The sequence below is a fragment of the Lygodium microphyllum genome, chromosome 20 (assembly GCF_053477565.2).
Source record: "Lygodium microphyllum isolate KBCC chromosome 20, Lygodium_microphyllum_v1.1.10, whole genome shotgun sequence".
Classification (NCBI taxonomy): domain Eukaryota; kingdom Viridiplantae; phylum Streptophyta; class Polypodiopsida; order Schizaeales; family Lygodiaceae; genus Lygodium; species Lygodium microphyllum.
Genome location: NC_141154.1, coordinates 127,771,048 through 127,790,898, shown reverse-complemented (window position 1 = coordinate 127,790,898; position 19,851 = coordinate 127,771,048). Strand labels below are relative to the sequence as shown.

At 38.3% G+C, this 19,851-nt stretch overlaps 1 long non-coding RNA gene across 3 annotated transcripts in view; it reads right to left on the bottom strand.

The window, feature by feature from the left end:
• Positions 1 to 10,632, bottom strand: part of LOC148019373 (uncharacterized) — a 14,631-nt gene extending 3,999 nt beyond the window's left edge. Inside the window, exons 1-3 of one of the 3 annotated variants that reach the window (XR_015695047.1) lie at positions 9,986 to 10,632; positions 3,456 to 3,582; positions 2,903 to 3,350 (exon numbers count right to left, since the gene is read on the bottom strand). This is a non-coding gene — a long non-coding RNA (uncharacterized LOC148019373). Of the gene's footprint in view, positions 1 to 2,902; positions 3,583 to 9,985 lie in introns of those variants that run through there. The other 2 variants (XR_015695046.1, XR_015695045.1) reach the window with 2 other exon arrangements.
• Positions 10,633 to 19,851: the final 9,219 nt, after the last annotated feature.

Here is a 19,851-nt window from a genome sequence, read left to right as displayed (position 1 = left end):
CACAACCTCCTTACCCCAAATTCCTTTTTGGGGCTGAGGATCCACTTGATCTCATTGATGATAACACTTGATACTTGCAGATTGCAGAAAAGAAAGAGAGACAGTGTGTGTGTGTGTGTGTGTGTGAGCATATACCCCACCATAGCCATTCTCACCCTGCTCGCGCACCAGTTGGGCATCAAGGTGATCATTGTCATCTTCAAAGGTCTGCCATTCTCACCCTCATCACACACCATTGGGGACCCCTGTGAGCGCCAAAATGGTCTGGCGCAGACCATTTCGGTGCTCACAGATGTGCCATCTTTATCATTAGATTAAGTTGGGAATGAAGAGAGTCACTACTATTGATGCCAATGGCCCCTGCGATGTCAAGTGTGTACAAGATCAGATAGAATTTATATGTAGTTGAAGCTCTGATGTGAGCAAATTTTTATCAATGTCATAGATTGATCTACGTGGTGAGAGACAGAGAGAGATCACCCATAGAGACCTCTGACATTTTCCACGTTCAAGGCACTCGAGCGCTGGGAAACCCGATGGCATCTTCTATGTTCTTGTTTTTTGTTGTAAATTGTAGCCACTGGACACAACAAGCCAGCATCGCCATAGCCAGAGTTGCTTTGAAGGCTACGTCTTGAATCACAATTCTCTAATTTGGCAAGCACTACCAATTCAAATTGGGATTAACTTATTGGTTAGCTTGGGATCGGTACAGTGCCAATATGATTGAGGTTGGGATAATGCACAATTATTGATTCGGCGATTATATGATATTGGGTTAACTCAGTGCAGGGTATAATAATTAAAGGTTGGGATTCATACGAAGGTTAAGGATAGGATTGGTATGTTAATCACCAAAGGATTATATGGAAGGCTAGCCATGATTTTCACTGTACTCATCTGCATCTATACTCCTGATTAGGCGCATGAGTAATCATCATGATCAGGCGCATGAGTAATTGCTTTTCGATATCATCCTGCACACTGATGGCTTGCAGCAACTGTGTCAATGGTCCAACACAAAGCTTGAATAAACCTATGTTTGAATTAGAGCAACTTGTGATTGATAATCCATTCATTAGATATTAGTGGGATCAATGTCATATATTGTTCTGCATGGTGAGAGACAGAGAGAGACTCCTCTGACATTTTCCACATTCACTTCAGGAATCAATTCAAAGTGAGGGACCTCTGAGCCCCCCCCCCCCCAAACACTTGATTTGAGTGTTTGTGTATTTGAGTGTAACCCTAGAGGATTCAGGCACGGTGGTTCAAGTCAAGTGGGGATAATTCATAGATAGTTCAACATAACGAGCAATATAAGAGGAGATGTGTACCCATAACTAAGAGCAAGATAAGAGGAGATACATGCCCATAATTAAGAGCATGATAAGAGGAGATATGGACCTACTTTAAACCAGTTTAGAGTTGGATTCCATGCCTTGCTCTAAACAAGGTAGTGGCTCACCAACCACTACCTGTTTAGAGTTGGATCATACCCAAGGCTTGCAAGGTCAGTTGAATCATACTCCCTCTTCTAAACATTGGTCATGCTCAGGGTTTATAGGATTAGTGAGGTGAGCTTCACCTCGCACTGATCTTGGTAGCACCTAGGAAAAAGAAGGTGCTAAGTATAGGGTTAGCGAGGGGAACTTGGTTTTTGGTTTTCCATTGGATGATTTGAGAAGGCGGATAGACAATCAACCTATCAAATGTTGCTCCCTCATCTTTGTGCATCAAAGGATTTGTGTAGCTCCTATGAAACATGAAGAGAGGTACTAGCTGAAGTCTTTCTACCCAACACACCCTCCATAAGCTATATTCTATGTCACTCATGTTATGTTAGCATAGATAGAATAGTAGATAGCCCACCCTCATGATTTCAAATACAAATCTTCTTCTAGGGAAATTACCAAATTCTAGGTATCCATGTCTGCCTAAACACTTTCCGAGGTTAGTCATAGCATTCCTAATAATTTTGAGCTTTGTGGATTATGTTCATGGGTTATGAAGAAGGGAAATCTTGCAAGTATTTTTGTATGTTTGATTTATGCAATAAGTTTGATGGTACTCGAAAGAGGTTTTCATCGACACCAAAGAAGGGTTTGAGTTTGAATATGGATAAAGCATAGAAGAAGTTGGATTCTTTTTAGGATATTCTTCATGACACTTATGAATGGCATGATGATCATGAAGGTAAGAAAGTCATGTCTTGTTCAAGTGTTAAGCATGTTGGGAGATTGCTTACAGTAGTTGAAAAGCTCAAGGAAATATATGATTTTTTTTTGGATTCAAGTTCCGATTCAAGTTCAAGTGATGGTGATGATGGTTGGTGCTCGTTATTTGTGGTCTTCCCAAAGATTGAGATAAAGGGAGCAAGAGAGGACAAGAGCCAAAGAATCCACTACGTAGCATTAAGGCAATTAACCTTATATAATCATTCAAAAATCTCTCACAAAGCATGAAGATATAAAAGCATAACCCCTTTTGCTAAGATTCGATTGTTGAATGAAATTTTTAAAGTTCAATCCTTTGGAGCCTTTAAGCTCCGCCAACTGCTTCATGGGAATTTATAAAACCAAGAGTCCTTTTGTATAAAACCAAGTGTCCTTTTGCTAAGATTTGAGTCCATTAATCAATTCAAGCCTCTAGAGCCTTTAAGCTCTATTAACTCATCAACACATCAAATTATCCTTCCCTCCTCACACACAATGTAAGAACATTAAGAACCAAACAATCCTATTCAATATGGAAAAATAGTATGCAACTTATTTTACACCACATTTGATAGTTCGATTATGCCTGCAACATAACCTTAAAAAACTTGAAAGACGCAAAAGCACTATGACTCTAAGAGAGAAGTCTATCACTTGACTTTAGCATTTTCCTTAACCCCATGTGCATTAACAAAAAGCCTTTAAGAACTACAATTTTCGAGAGAGAAGCACATTATTTTCTTATGAGGAGGCAAATATCAGTTTGTTTAATTAGGCTGGCCGATCCCATAAAGATCTCTCTCTCTCTCTCTCTTACTTATATATATATGTATGTATGTAAGATCCTCTATACCTCCAGCTTTGCGCCCCAATGCAGCAAGGCCTTATCCTCATTACCTTGTAGGCTCCTCGACGCCTCGTGATTTGCTGTAGGCAACCAGGGATCACAAGTCCGGATAGCCGAATCCACGTTGAGTAATAAATCAGGCTTCTCTGTTAATTTCGCAGCAGCCTTCTTGGGAATGCACGGAAATGATAGCTGACCCACAATGCAATTGCATGCTGTGGACGTAGCTGCAGTATTTCTTGAGGTGATTCCGTTCTCCTTCTCGACCCTTTGCTTCCGACAGGGAACTGTTGAAACAGTTGGAGACACAATATGCAGTTACCAGTATGAAGATATTGTCTGGGATAATCCTGGAATGGCGGCATAACACCACAAGACATACTTCCCAGTACCTTGTCGCCGCCTTTCTTCAGTACTCCTTTCACTTGTCGCCACCTTTCTTCACGCAGAGGGCTAAAAGCAAAAGATGCCTTCCTTGTCTTTCAAGGTTTAGCTCAATAGCCCCTGTTCACATACAAGCTGCTGCACACAATACACAAGCACAAGCACGTCTACAAACATAAACACCACCACCCAAGCTGATCTCAAGCGCCATACATGCACACACTGTAACTCATTAAACTCCATATTAATATTCACATGAGCAATATACTGAGAACACACTTACACGCCCACATGAGACCCACAACCAGAAGCAAACAATCACATACGCATGATATCCTCCCAATACCATAGTATCTTAAAGCATCAATAGGTACGCACAAAATAGTAGCCCTAAGAAGCAAACTCAATGCGTATGATATCCTCCCAATACCATAGTATCTTAACGCATCAATAGGTACACACACATATATATGCACACATTAGATCCCCCAAAGAAGAAAAAAAATTGAACTCTTATTAGCCCCACCTCTCATTGAAAATGACAACCTATTTTCACTCCATGTCCCCTCACGATCTCTCAATCATATGAGGTTCGAGAGAAAGAACCCAATCCTTACACTCTAATACCCATTGAATGAGCTTTTGCAGAACCCTTGTGTTCCTAGAAGACATGCTTAGCAATCAATGAATAATGTAATCTAGAATTCAATATTTCAGTGAAGAGATGCTATGAATATCATGGCACGGACCCAATGCTAACACATTGAAATATGCATGCATCGAAAAGATCATGCTTGTATTATGCTCAATGCCTAATGCATTTATGCATACACGAGTTCCTTAACTTAAACTTAAGCCCTTTATACTTTGAAACCTCTCTTCTTAGTTGGAAGGTGTGATTCTACTCCACCCTCTACTCTTGCAATAACTTTGATCTGATTCAGTGTGATAGGACACCCTTCTTAGTTGGAAGGTGTGATTCTACTCCACCCTCTACTCTTTGCAATAACTTTCATTTGATTCAATGTTTCTCAAAGACAATGTTGACATTACATGGCCCCCAACTCATCAAGCCCTTTCTCTCTCAATTTGGGGCTCCTACTTGGTGATTAAGCTCCCCAATGTGATGTGCAAAGAGGTATGTGATTCATTCATGGTGCAAACTCTTATGCATGTGTATCTAGGGTTACCTAATATAGCATTAGTGGGCCTCATGCTATATAGTACCCAAAAAAAAAGTCAACTTTTGTGCATCATACCAATGGTATGGAAGAAGTTGACAAGTTAGGGTATGAGAAGCCCCAATGTAGTGCTCCAAACAATGTGTAGTGTAGTGGTTGTGTCCCTTAATCCCCTATGATGTCTATAATTTTAGACAGTAGTAAATATACCTCCTCATTGTGTTGCTTGGCTCTTTGCATCTAGCTCCACACTCATTTTTATAAGGTCCTAAAGCTGGCAATCCAATGCAAACTTAGGAGATTTTAAAGGCTATGGAGAAGTGAGTCGCATATTTAGTCCACCCCCTAGCCTGTAAGTGGTGCACTATAGTTTTCTTTATACAAAGATGAATTGTTTATCACTCGATCTTTTTTCCAATCCTTAGGTCTTCTTCTTGATTACGCAAACATTCAGCTTCCAAAAGATGTGATCTCTTTTATGGATTGCTTTGTCTCATTACCCCCCTCATCCCGTAGCTCTGTATTTCTCGACACAACCAAATTTTTTATCATTTTCATGTTGTTGTTTAGCAGTTCCTCATGTCTTTTCTCAACATCTTCTAAGGAAGACTGACTCCTTTCTTCTCCAACAAGATCTTCTAATGATAGCTAATTTCTCTCTACTTCTTTAATATTTTTAATCAAGGCACTTTCCTCAACTTGTTGAGTCACTTGTGTTGTCTCAACTTTTTTGTCTTTTCTTCTTTAAAATTTTGAATTTTTTCTAGTAACTTTCTTACATTTTCTATCTTGATCTTATTCATTTAAATCTCAAGTTCTTCTTCATTACAATCCCATTCCTCTTCACTCAAAGGAAATGAAGAGTTTTTCCATTCAAAGCTAAGGCCTTCCAAAGAGTTCTCAAAGTCATTCAAAGAGGCATCTACTCTTCTCTTTTTTGTCTAGGTGTATCAAACCTCATCAACACAATTGCTAAGCTATGTTGAACAAATGCCACTCATCTCAAGATTAGAGTCTTTTTCAACAACAAATGAACCACTAGAGGGCTCTTAACACCACCAAGAACACTTTCAACAACTAGGGTCTCTCCTAGACTCCCACTATAACTTTTTTAAATAACATTTCCTCAACAAAACTTGACTCCAATGAGTCATCATCATAAACAACACTCATTGAGTTGGAACCACTTACTTTAATACTCTCACAACCTACTTCTGGATCTAGAAGCTTATCCTCAATCTTAGTCTCATTGCAATCAAGCTTACTAGACAACAACTTCAACCTCTTTAATTCTTGATTCCTTGGACGTAGGATATTTAGACTTGATTTCCAATGTTTTCCGGATAACACCAACCCTAAGCTCTTCCTCATTAGTAAAATCCAATATCTAATCATTTGAGTCAAACTCCAAGCTCACATCCTTATAAATTTTGTCTAAGGAAACATTTTATGGTAAATTAGGTAATTCTTCATTTCTCCTCTCAATCATATACTTTCTGAGCCATCTCTTTTGCAAATTCATCCTAAATTTCCATTAAGCATCATGAAAGTCTTCTTCCTCTTATCCTCAGGTGCAAATTCATCCAAAATTTCCATTAAGCATCATGAAAGTCTTATTCCCGTCTTCTTCCTCTCTCACATTATCATCCTCAAGTGTTCCCAATGGACCATCAATGTCATCTAAAGATGATTCCACTTTGTTGTTGTTGTTGTTGTTGTTGTTGTTGTTGTTGTTGTTGTTGTTGTTGTTGTTGTTGTTGTTGTTTCTGCTGCTGTTGCTGTTGCCTTCAACTCTTCCTTTGTCCAAGTGTGCTATGCAAGACTTACTCATTCCAACATCATTATTATTAACAACAACCAATTGAGTCACTCAAAAACTCACAAACAAATTCTCTCACCATCTTAATACACATAGGAAAACCTATCAACTCTCTCTCAAATACAGCCCTAATAGAATTCCTCTCAAAGGGCAACACATGATAGTGTATTTACTCTTTCATTGGCCGGTTTCTTTCCTCCAAAACCACTTAGTTCTCCTAATAGGAATTTCCAACATCTTTCTCACATGCTTCAAGCTCTTGACTCTAATTCTACCCTAGGGGTATAGACTTTGAGCCCATCCTCTTATGTGGCTCCTTAAACCCATTTGCAAAAGAGATGTTTTTGGTCTGCAACACACTTTTGATGCTTAGTAGAGAAGTATCTGAATCATAATGGCTCTTTATTTCATCAAGACTTCCAAAATCACATTCAACATGCTCTTTCTCACTCTCAATTTCTCTCATTCCTAGGGTTTTCTTTGTCCTGCTAGAATACCCATCTTTATCGTCAAAGTATTTTACATAAAAAACATGAGACTTGACCATATTAGTTGATTCACAAGGGTCTTTGATCAACCTTGTGTCACCAATCAAATAGATGCACTAAAACTTCCATGTCACCAATCGCTCCAAAATCGAAAATGAAAAAAAAAAATCTATCCCAAAAAGAGAATGGAGTCACCCAATCAAAACGGTCCAACACCCGCCCATAGCACCCACCCACCAATGGGCCATATGGGCCTATTGTGGCTCATGACTAAGGTGGCAGTCAAGGCATGGACCTTGGCATTTTGGCCTTGGCATACTTGGGAACAAGGCAAAAAAGGTTTTGTTATGGCTACATGTGAGATCCAACTATTTTCTTGTATGAAAAACTTCTCAAGAGGTCACCCATCCCAGCAGTGTCATCACCCAAGCGCACTTAATTGCCAAGTGAATATCCATTAAGCTAGTCATCATTGTTCTTCTACATTACAAAAATAGTTTCTATAAACTTCTTTTAGAAGGGCTTTCCAAGTACCTCCCAACTGATGAATTGGTGTACAACACCTCATTAATAATGACTTTTGTCCTCACTTTTGAGATACAATTAGAGTTAGCGGTTGAAATGTAGAAGTATTTTGTTGTACGACAGTTGGGTGCATTACACCTTATGACATTAATAAGTGACATAGGCAACAATGTGTTTGGATATCATTTATGCAACAACAAATGATATCACTATAGCCCACATATTGTACTAGTGATGGTAACATGCAAATGAAAAGGGAGGGTAAAAGAGGAGAGAAGGGTGAGTGACTCGTGACTTCGTCATGTCTTGGTCCATTCACTTCATCCATTCTCTCTCTCTCTCTCTCTCTCTCTCTCTCTCTCTCTCTCTCTCTCTCTCTCTCTCTCTCTCTCTCTCTCTCTCTCTCTCTCTCTCTCTCTCTCTCTCTCCATGTTTCTCTGTGTGTGTGTGTGTGTGTGAAGGGGGGGAGGGAGGGCGTCTTTACATAGGCTTGGAGGGTTATTAAATATATATTTATTTATTTCTAAAAAATATTAACAAGAGCTCTATTTATTTGTCCAAGATCACAATGAGGGCATGTGAAGGCTAGTGATGGGTTTCTTGTGATTGGCTAGGGAGGATGGAGGAAGGTGGGTGGTCACAAGAGAGTGGGGGGATCTCCTCATGACATGCAAAATGGACTAGAGCTAGAGGAAATTGGGAGGAGGTCGATGGGAGGGTGGCCATTTAAAGCACATTGATGGGATGCATGTGTAAGGAAGGAAGGGAAGGGGGGGGGGGGTGGCTTGGGGGGGCAAAGAAGGAGAAGGAGATCAAACATAATGGCAACCTAAAATGATTGCCTCCCTCATCTTTTATCCCTTATTAACCTTAGTATTCATTTTCCCCCTAAACTAATAACTTAACTAGTTAGTTGCTTTAGCTTGACTAATTTGACTTAATAAAACTACCTCACTCTAAATATACTAGCTTGATTCATTTGTTTATCTAATTGATCCACGAACCCTTACTAACTATGAGAATCTCAAGTGTTAATCGAGGTCATTCACATGTGTTCTAGACATTCATAGGTGGTTTGGAACTATATTTTATTTCTTCTTACAACTAGCATATTGGGAAGGTTTATAAGTGTACCTAAGGTTCAATGGACAATAGAAAAGAGATGAATCATTCTAGAACTAAAGTTGCATAGTTTAGAACTTTGGTCAAGCTTAGTGCGAGTGGATTGAGTGATTATTCCTCAACCTAATCATCAATTCATCAGGATTACCACCATTGCCCTTGTAGTAATTAAGTTTGAATTGCTACTTGGTTACCATCTCAATATATCCTATTCACTTTTCACATGATTGGCACAACAAGGTGGGTTGCTGGCACACATTGCAAATTATGGTATTTCACCTACATCATAATTGTGGTCGTTCACGTAACTTTTGATGGAGGTTTTGCTGATGTAATGTCTTTCATTGAAAATTGTATTTCTAGTGAATGATATCACAATAAACAAAGGTATACTAGGCACTCTGCACTTAGTTTCCTCCTAGCGGTTCGTGCCACTGGTGCTAAATGCACTAACTTAAGTTTGGTGCTTCGCGCCAAACTTTGAAGCATCATTGTTACTATTGGCTAACACATTTCTCCTGGCACATTCAGCTCATGCTAGCCACAATATTCAATTTTTCTTGCCATTTCCAAATTTAAGATATTTAAGTCATTTGAGCTTTCTCCTCAAGTTTTCAAATGTAAGAGCATGCAATTATAAGACCCTAGATATTAGTGGTTGGAATATTTAATCCATGCTCTCTATTTAAACTCATGCAAAGCCCTAAAATAAGGTTGATTTTGTCTCTCTTCCCTTACACCATTATTGAACTTGGACATTTGGCTTGCAAATTACTGTAAAATATTATGGGACTTACACTCCTTTGGTCGCATGACTTAGAAGCCTTGGTATTTCTAGTTATAGGTGGCCAAGGAGCCTTTGAGGGAGATAACAATGAATAAGCACAAGTAATTCAAAGAGGACAGAGAATCAAAGGGTAAAATAGAGAAGAACGTGCCACCAATGTTTGTGAAGCCTATGCGCTAGACTTTTAGAGGGATTTTAGTATTTATGAATGAGGTACAAATCCATAACTTGAAGGCTATATCTTAGGGACCAATATATCGAAGCAATGTGTATATATGCTTATAAGAATGGTTTATAGTGCCATACATTTATACAAAGTTGTATATATTGTGAAATAACCGCTCAATTTTTTGTTCCTATATGCACATAAGAGCCATGTAGCGTGTAGGTCTATGCAACCAGCATGCCTAGCAACTTCGAGCATTACAGTCTTGTGCATGTGGCTTGATCTAAGCCTATTTTACATCATGAGTGAGGGTATCTCATGACAATTTTGGGACAAAGACGTTAAATACTATTGCCTCAATGAGCAATTTATTCATCACAATGAACTATTAGTATTGTTTGTGGAATGTCTTTTAGATGAATGCACGTAGAGAAGAGGGAAGAAGCTTACCGACTTGATGTACATGGCTACTGCTGCGTGAGAGAATTAGGACACCATGAGCTATGGCCACCATACCTCAGATCAGAGTAGTAAGTATAGTAGTCCCTCTTATTGTTGGTGCTAACCTGCTGCTCATTTGCAATCGTGCACTACTCCTCCAGCTAATGTTAATCATGTCATTACTCTGGTCATCTTCTTCTTTGCCTTCAGGCTTTTTAGCTGACGTCGGCGCAGCACCCATCTTCTTCTTGGGTCGATGTAGCATTACTAATGATCTCATCTTGATGGATCTCCCTCTGATCTGATCTGCCAGCCGTTGCGATCTTTGCTGATCTACCAATGCATCAATCTCCTGATTAAATGCATCATAGCCATTATTAACACGATCTGCACGAACTGAGGCATCAGAGTCGCGATGGCCGGGCTTGTGCAAGTGCATGTGCATATAAGAAACTCCTCAAATCTCAGAACTACCTACAAACTATACCACACGTTGCAGCCTCTTTTGCTGGCAGCCTTAGTGACCTCGCGTGAAGCTTACGGCGATGAGCGGCCTGTCCAGCTGAGCTTTCTCAACGTCGTTGGGATTGCTATCGCAATGAGATCACAGAGAGAGAGAGAGAGAGATGGCGGGGAATACCATGAGGGGAGAGGGACATCGAGAGAGAGAGAGAGAGAGAGAGAGAGAGAGAGAGAGAGAGAGAGAGAGAAGCAGAAGGAGACGCCGGGGGTACTCCTCTTTTGATCATCGTCGTGGCGGCTGGCCTCGCGAGCGTGAAAGCCAGTGTTCACAAAAAATCGAGGTTTAATGTAAGGAAATATTTTAAAAACCTTTCAAAATTGAAAGAAATAGGTTTAAAACCTCAAACTTGTAAAAAAAAATTAGTTGTAAAAATAGCAAATACATATAATTTGATTCAAAAATCTCTACAGAAATTTGAGTTAGAGGTTTTTGTATCTACTATCAAACATGTTTTTCGAAATTTGAGTTACAGGTTTTTGTATCTACTGTCGAACATGTTTTTCGTTGGTGCCACTAAAAGCTTGCATGCTCCTTCTAATAGTGGTGCTCATCCTATACATTCTTAGGCTACCTTTGTACACACATTAGAGGGGGCGCGGGGGGCGTGGGGGGATTAGAGGCCACGCGGAAGGGAGAGAAAATATTTTGAGGGGGCCTAGGCAAGCACCACATGGCACCCTCCAAAACCTTCTATTAATAATAGTAGTAGATTATTCGTCATAATACAAAGAATTATGTGAATTCCTTGACAATTTTGCACTTTTGGTCTCACAAAAGTAGGTAACAAATTGATATTTTAGTTATTTTCATAAGAACTCACACATGATTCAATACATAATTTAAAATTGGAGGATGGATAGATTCGAGTTAGGGGGTTGGCAAACTAGCATAATCTTAAGTTGTGGGCTTATGATTTGCTTTATTAAAGAATTTGCCAGCTTCTTAAGCAAATCTCCTTATAAGACTTTTTGCTGCCTCACTTAATGTACTTTTGCCTCACAAAATGTGTGTCTGTTGCTTTTAAAAATGACATTCAAATGCTTTTTTAGGTAGTTCAAATTTGGAAGTTACTCAAAGATCATTACCTAGATATCAACTTACTCAACATGCAAAAAAAAGTTGCTTTTTAGCAATGTTGCACGAAGCGCGCTATTTGAGCTATGCTTCTAAGAAGGGGGATTGACATGAGTCTTACACATCTGTTCACACATATGAGCATGTGAATGGTTTAGAAATACAAAAAAGGCACATAGAATAAATACCATGTTTCACATCCCAATGCCCCTATCTTTTTGTAGTTTTCTTGACACCTAGAAGGCATGAACATAAAGTATCTTATATAGCATCTTAAAGACAATAAATATCAAACTTTTGAGTCTTCTTTAAGAGATACGACCAACACAAAGATGTTGATTGAACACCAATAAGCTACGAAATATGAGTGTTTGGATTCTCATAAATATGAGTCTTTGAATCTAAAATAGTGTAAAAGGTGGGAAAACCTTTACACCTACAAATTGCACTATGGTTAGTAATTATTAGTTCCACTTGTATATGACAAAAAACTTCTTGGTTTCCCTTGTTTCCTGATATCAAAACGATGGTCGAAGATAATTGTTGATTATTAAAGTCATGTCCATAACTTTTTAATGGGAAAGTTGCAAACATAAAAAAGAAGTTACATATTATCTTGAGACAACTCCTTATATTTTTTTGACCCTTAACACATATATCAAAGTCTTAATACAAATGAGAGTTCTATGCTTCCAAAAGAAACATTTGAATTGTCTTCTAATAGTGTGCATTTCCCCAAGGTCTTAGGTGTCCCTATTTTGCATGAGATACTAGATTGATTCATCGTCAATGGTGCTCGTGTATAAAAGGAAGTTGTGGATGCATGACTTGTTCCTCATCTTCTAAGTTTTATCCCAAAATTTAGTGAAGTTGTTCTTTTCCAAGTTAGCCTATAGTAGAATTTCCCAAATTTGTGTACATTAGAAATTAGATATTTTACCATGAAAGGATACTATATTCTTGTCGTTCCAAACACATTGATCTTAATTTCCTCTTATCCAATTCTAGACAAGGGGGGAGGGGTGGATGCCATAGACTTCTCTTGGCAATACTTCTTTCCAAATAGTTTTAAAGGTTTTCTAACGACTCAAAAGACTATATCCTTACGATTTATGAAGGGGTGGGAAAGTATTTCTAATTTTAGCCCACATATATGACAAAGCCCATTGCTAACACCTACCTTATGGACTTTCTCGCATACCCACATGTCCTTGTGTAAGGTGATACATAGTATAAATGAGTTTTTTTTTTTTGGGGGGGGGGGGGGGGCGCGGAGGGGGGTATTGACTACAAATTGGATTCTCTAGTATCTATAGTCCTGCCAATGTCTATTCCAAGTAAGGTTCCACTTGTTGTTAGAGAGTAGAGGGGAGGTTATAGAGGGATTGAGGAGGATTGGGAAGAGGGAACAAAAGGATGTTGTTATTCCAGGTGAAGGCTCTAACATTGAAGGATAAATTTATTGCCATTCTACTAATAGCCTTTCACACACTTTATTGTGTGCTAGCATGAGATTAAAAGTCTATTGATGTTGATTGATTCAACACATTGCCCATTTTATAGGGCTAGCCATGAAAATGGAAAATCAACCCTTAGAACTTTCCAAAAAGGACCACACAACGTTGTTGCTCTCTAAAGGGTAATGGTGTCTATGGGAATCTTGCTTATAGGGTTTAGTTGTTTGATAAATAAAGTTGCACCAAAAAATAAGGGAAATTTGGTAAAAGAAACTCCACATTGGCATCTTGGAAGTCCTAATAACATTCACTTGGCAAACAATACCTTGCATAATCACTTGCACAAGTGTTTACTTTAGTGATTGAGAGCACTTCATATTGGGAGATGTTCTTAGTGAGGAGGTAATTAATAGGCTTTGTGATCTCCACTAGTTGGAAGGCATCCCATAAATCTTTAAAGCCAAGGTATAGTTTTATACTAGAGATTATAATGCATGGATTCCAAAATTCTAAAGAAAGTGGTATAAGTTCATAAAGAGACACTATATTTGTAGAGGTTCATTGTGATGAGGAGATAGATAAAGTGTGCTTTATGATCTTTTACCCTCCATTAGGGTTCCTTAAACATGAATAATAAATTCGATCATCTTACTACTATATTATTTTAGCTATAGGTTCGGAAAGCCCCGAACCTCCAGAGGGCTTCTCGAATCTACCTCATTTTTCAAACCTCCCTTTTTCAATAAAAACCCCCTCCCCTCCTCTCTTTCTCACGTGCAATATCTCATTTTCTCTTCCCCTTCCCTTTTTTCATTAAAGCCTTCCCCCCCTCACCTCCCTTTTTAAAATTAAAACCCCTTCCCCTCTCTCTCACTTATAATCTCTCTCTTTCTTTTCCCCATCCCCTTTTTAATTAAATTCTTCCCCCCTCTCTCTCTCATGTGTAAGGCCTAGGTTCTCTCTCTCTCTCTCTCTCTCTCTCTCTCTCTCTCTCTCTCTCTCTCTCTCACTCATCAAACTTTTTAATGTGAACGTTTTGTTTAATTAAAATAAAGAGAGAGAGAAAGAAAAAAATATCCAAAAAAAGAGGAGAGGGAGAGGGGGAACAGAGAGAAAGAGAATTATAGAGAGAGGAAATATAAAATTTAAGAGAGAGAGAGAGAGAAAGAGAAAGAAAAAAAGAAAAGAGAAGAGAAAGGGGGGACAGAGATAGAGAGAAGAAAATGAGAGAGAGAAAAGAAGAAGAAGAAGAAGAGAGAGAATTTGAACACGGAGAGAATTATAGAGAGAGGAAAGATCAAATTTAAAAGAAAGAGAAAAGAAAAATAATAAAGAGAGAAGAAAAAAAAAGAAAAAAGAGGAGAAGGAAAGGAGAGAAGAGGGTGGAGAGAAAGAGAAAGAGAAGAAGAAAGAGGAAAAGAGGAAGAGAGATTGGAAAAAAGAGAAAAAAGAAATTTCTTTTTAAAATTTAAATATTTTTTGAGAGAAAGAGAAAGGGAGAGAGAAGGAGAGGAGAGAGAGAGAGAGAGAGAGAGAGAGAGAGGGGATAAAATTTAAAAGGGAGAGAGGGAGAGAAGAAAAAAAGGAAAATTAGGAGAAAGGGGAGAATAAGAAAAGGGGGCCGAGAGAGAGAGAGAGAGAGAGAGAGAGAGAGGAGAAGAAGAGAGAGAATATAAACATAAAGAGAGAATTATATATAAGGAAAATATAAAATTTACATATTTTAAGAAAGACTGAGGGGGGAGGGGGAAGAAAGTGAAATAAGAAGAAGAAGAAGAAGAAGAGATAGAGAACATGTAGAGATAATTATAGAGAGAGAATATATAAAATTTAAAAAGAGAGAGAAAAAATAGAAAAGAAAGAAAGAAGGAGGAGAGAGAGAGAAAGAAAAATGAGAGAGAGAGAGAGAAGAAGAATAAAAAAAAGAAAAAAGAGGACAGGGAGAGAGAAGGAAAAGAGGGGGGAGAATAAAAGGAGAGAAAGAGAGAGAGAGAGAGAGAGAGAGAGAACCAAGAGAAAAGAAAAATAAACTAAAATAGAAGGTAAAAAGAGAGAGAGAGAAAAAAAATAGACATAGGGAATTTGGGAGAGAAAAAGAGAGGAAAAAGAGGAGAGAGAAATATGAGAAATGGATTGTTGAGTAATGCACGACAACTTCGCTTGCTGTCGCAAAGCGGCCTAGTGTTCTGTGCGCAGGGAACACTAGCAATATTAAAGAAACATCTTATTCATTTCATAAGAGGGTGTAAAATAGTTTGTGTATGTGTGTGTGTGTTACATGTCATTAAAGGCAACATCTTATTTGCTCCTATACCTTAAAGAAAAATAATAGTAATCTTAAGAGACCTTTATACATTTTAAGGAAATATCATATGAAGGGTGACGCGAGGAAACCGTACTATAACTTATTATGGGATACATTAATCGTGGACGAAAGGTACGCAGTGATTGTCTTTGCGTGTGAAGAGAAGGGGGAAGGGGGGGCCCTAACGCGCGAGAGACAGAGAGAGAGACCGACCACGCGTACACACGGCCACGTACGAGCCGTAAATGATCGAAATACGATTTATGAAATTCGAAATATGTATTTCTACATAATCGAACGCGCGTCGTGGGCTAAAATTTATAGCTTATCTCAAGAATGTGATCTCACTCTCACGTCCTGTTGGGAGATCACCCGAGTCAAATAAACAGATGCGATTCGTGTCCCATGCTAACTTTCCACGACTATCTCACATGTCACGATAATACCACCACAACCTATTTCTAGTACCACACGTTATGATAATACCACCACAAACCTATTACTACCATCCCTTGCGTGCTATACTCTACTAGCCCTCCGAGCATGAAAGAATGCCTCATGCATATGTTTTTGTAATGTGATTCAAGTATAGTATTAGAATGAGAAAATTGCATGATCTTACTTCGCAAGCAAGCAATGCGCCCGCCGTACCGCAGTTGTGAGACCACATTAAGTTCTTTTGGCTAGTGCCTTCCAAAAAGCCTTGCAAATGAGGTGTTGGTGGCACTTAAGGGTGAAGGTAGAATGCACATGTTGCCTATCATTACTATACCTCTCGTATTATGGCATGCACGCAATTAATACCATAGTATTCATATTTGAGAATGAGAAGACACACATTTTGCACAATGGTACCATTCCTATGTAACACATATGTTGTCATACTTATATTGGAGGATGAGGAGATGCACACATTTTACACAACCATAACGCTTAAAGTTATGATATGCTCAAAATTATACAATGGTACTTCAAATATGAAAAAATATTCATTTTGCACAATTTTCTAGTTGTCCTTTTAGTCATGCATATTTTCACATTGAAGAAAGACTCTTTTCAGCATCAAAGAGATTTATAGAGCATTGACAAATCTATAGGCAAGTGGACGTGGCCACAAATTCACAATTATTGAACTGTCAAATGGTCTGATATGTAAACCGTGCAATAGAGTGATTTCAAAGATAATCACTTCCTATATACATTGAGAATGGTGAAAATGACTTCCCACTCAATTTAATGTTATGTTTGCAACATGAGGATTGTGTGTCACCACCAAAGCATATGTTGTTGATGACAATTAAGTTTGGTTGATAGCCTTATCTAAAATTATATTTCTAAACAAGAAATGATAATGCAATAGTTGAATATCTAAGGCTTACATCATGGATTCCTTATCAAGTTGTGGCCAACATATTTGACAATTGACTTACTTAACATGTGGCTCCTTTTACAATGTCCACCTTGGAGAGTAGCTCGGAGAAACTATAACATACATCATCCATTTTTCCCTTGATAATGGAAGCTTGACTTCATTGCCCATTCCCATTTCCACTTGAGCTAGAGAGACTTGGCTCAAGATTATATTTCTAAAACTCCACATGAAAGAATGCTTTGTTGAGACACCTCTACTTGGGTTATGTATGATACTTTGGTTATGTCTGAAATGCAACTTTACTTCAAATGAAGCCAATCATCATCGACAAATTGGATGAACTGTCATCTTCTTACAAAGATGTCTATATCCTTGGTGTTTTACATATCCAAACAGATTAGTGGCTTCCTAAGCTGTGTTGCTTCCCAACTTTGTGGCTTGTTGAGTTTTACAACTTCTCGACATAACTACTCATGGAGAACAACTCATTTCATGAAGCATCTTTTCCTATCTTGCTTTACTAATTATCAAAGTATTTTCATAAAGAGTTAGGTCAAACCACAAGCTCTACAAAATCACCCTACTTGTTTCATTCTAAATTCCCCCCCCCCCCCCCCATCTCTCTCTCTCTCTCTCTCTCTCTCTCTCTCTCTCTCTCTCTCTCTCTCTCTCTCTCTCTCTCTCTCTCTCTGTGGACTAAGGATCGACCTTTTGTGTTGCCTAGAATGGGCACAAATGCAAGGGAGTTCAGAAATATTGAGCCAAGTTTTGTTGTTGATAGCATTTGGTAGTAATAGCAGTTGCATAGTGGCCCCATGGTGATGGCGCCAAGGGTGGAACAAATACAACACTAGATTGAAGAAAAAGTGTTGGTATGCTAAAACAAAAAGCTTGCTCCAAGAGTTTGATCCTTGCCTATCTTCAATTGATGGTCAAACTACCCTATAGGGCATCTACATAGGGTAGTTGGTTGAGGGCTTTGTTTGGCGCCACATGGCCAAATTGGTTTGCTCGAATCTACCTAAAAAGGGTTCAAGACATGGTTTTGAGGGGGAAGGGGGAGGGGAGGGGGTTTCAATTATAAGATGATGGCCATAAGAACATATTTGTATCCTCAACATCATTATGGATATTTGGTAAGCCTTACTTTGACACATTTTTTAATGGAAAGAGGGAGAGATTTTAGTGATGGGTGTCTTTTGTATAATAGGAATAGGGATACCTTGAAGTCTCTTCAACTATAGGTTAAACTCAAGATGCACTCAGTAGTAGCGGGGAAGAGGAACGTCACTCCCTATTGCCATAATTGCACCTTGTGCTAATGGGGAGGAGTGGGGTTTGCTTAACCTTGAGTACTCCCCACAAACCCTCTAAGAAAGGGGGTTGTAGCATAGGGCATGTAGGGATTAATGAACATTATCAATTCATATTAGTCTATAGAATTGTAGGTGCAATTATGTGATGTACCCATCAAGCATGCTAAAAGCCCAAGTGAATTAAGCTCCAAATTTTTAAAAATAAATCCACAATAGGGATATTTTATTTCGTCAAGCACTTCATGAATTTGAAGAACCATAACTCGAGATCGTAAAGCCAAAATAATATCAAGTCATGAGTAAAGGTGGCAAAATCAATTTTGAATTATGAGGCTTAGGACTTGAAAGCTGAGAGGAATAAGTTGCGACGTCCTGATTGGCTTTAAAATTTAAGCACTCCAGAATTTTACAACACTAAAGATAAATATAAAGAGCTTGCTTTAATAAATCTTAAGGAGGAGCTCGTTTTAATTGATCTCATTGGTAAAATAAAACCAAGTAAGAACAAGTCGTAAATTCATATGGAGATAGATCCCTATGCTTTTTAGACTAACACAGGTCTTGTTCAACTACTTGAGGATCCCTCTAGGGATATTGAGGGGGTACCTCACGTGGGATTGACTAATATGTGTGTGTGGGTAGGTGGGTGGGCATGTTCTCTTAAAGATCTTGATGGTTAGCTAAAGATAATACTACAAACTCTATGCTAAGAAGAGTAAGCATGCCTTTTTTATAATATATAGTTTTAGCTAACAAAATCTCCATTGATCCTACCCAATTCAAGGACATCCTAGATTGGCCATGTTGAAAGATATGACAAATGATGTATACTCGAGGAAGAGATGTCATGAATTCCATATGCATAGTGAGGCAGAACGCTACTATCTAACTACTATAAAGCATTGTACTTGACTATCACTTTTGATAAGTAATGCAATATCATGACGCTTTGTACCTTCAGCTAGTGTCATTATCGTTGTCAGTCTCTTACACAAGCTTGTGTTTATGAGTCCAAGCTTCCATTAAAAGAACCTAATTCACTTGTATAATAGTTGGTCTATTCATTGTCCATGTCACTATGAATCTACTCTTCATCTTCCAACCTCCATAGCTGCCATGCTCTAGATCCTTGTTTTTGACAGGCCATCTCCAAGGTTAAGCAAAGAAGGCTAATTTTTTATGACTTGAAGAATGGTATCACATCTTATTAGGGATTATTCTTTCATAGTAACACCCCTAACCAACCTTCTTAAGAAATAGACACAAATCATATGGCTACTTAAGCATTAGTAAAGCTTTGATAAGCTGAAATAGTGGATCACTCACACCTCTACTTAAACTTTTTGACTTGTCTCAATAATTTGAAGTAGTCATTTGTAAGTGGACTTGCAATATGAGGAGTCTTGGTGCAAAGAAAGAAGATCAAGTGCCTATACTTCCAAAAATTGGAGCCCTATGAAGCTAATTATTCCATCCATGTTCTAGAACTTCTTACAATGATCCATACATGAAACTATGGAGACATTACCTTCTAAGAAGGAAATATATGATAGTAACTAGAAGATGGAGCATAAAACTATGCAAACATTACCTTTTAAGAAGGAAATATTTGATAGTAATAGATCACAAGAGTCTCAAGCGGATGTTCACTAGACTAGAACTAAAATTATGACAAAGAAGGTGGATATAATCCCTTTAAGCATTTGAAATAGAGATCAAGTATAGACTAGGCAAGGATAATGGAGTGGTTGATTTCTTGAGTAGAAAAACATTCTTAAATACAACAAAATAATCATGTTCCGGATCTTGCATATAGAGCTATCTCCCT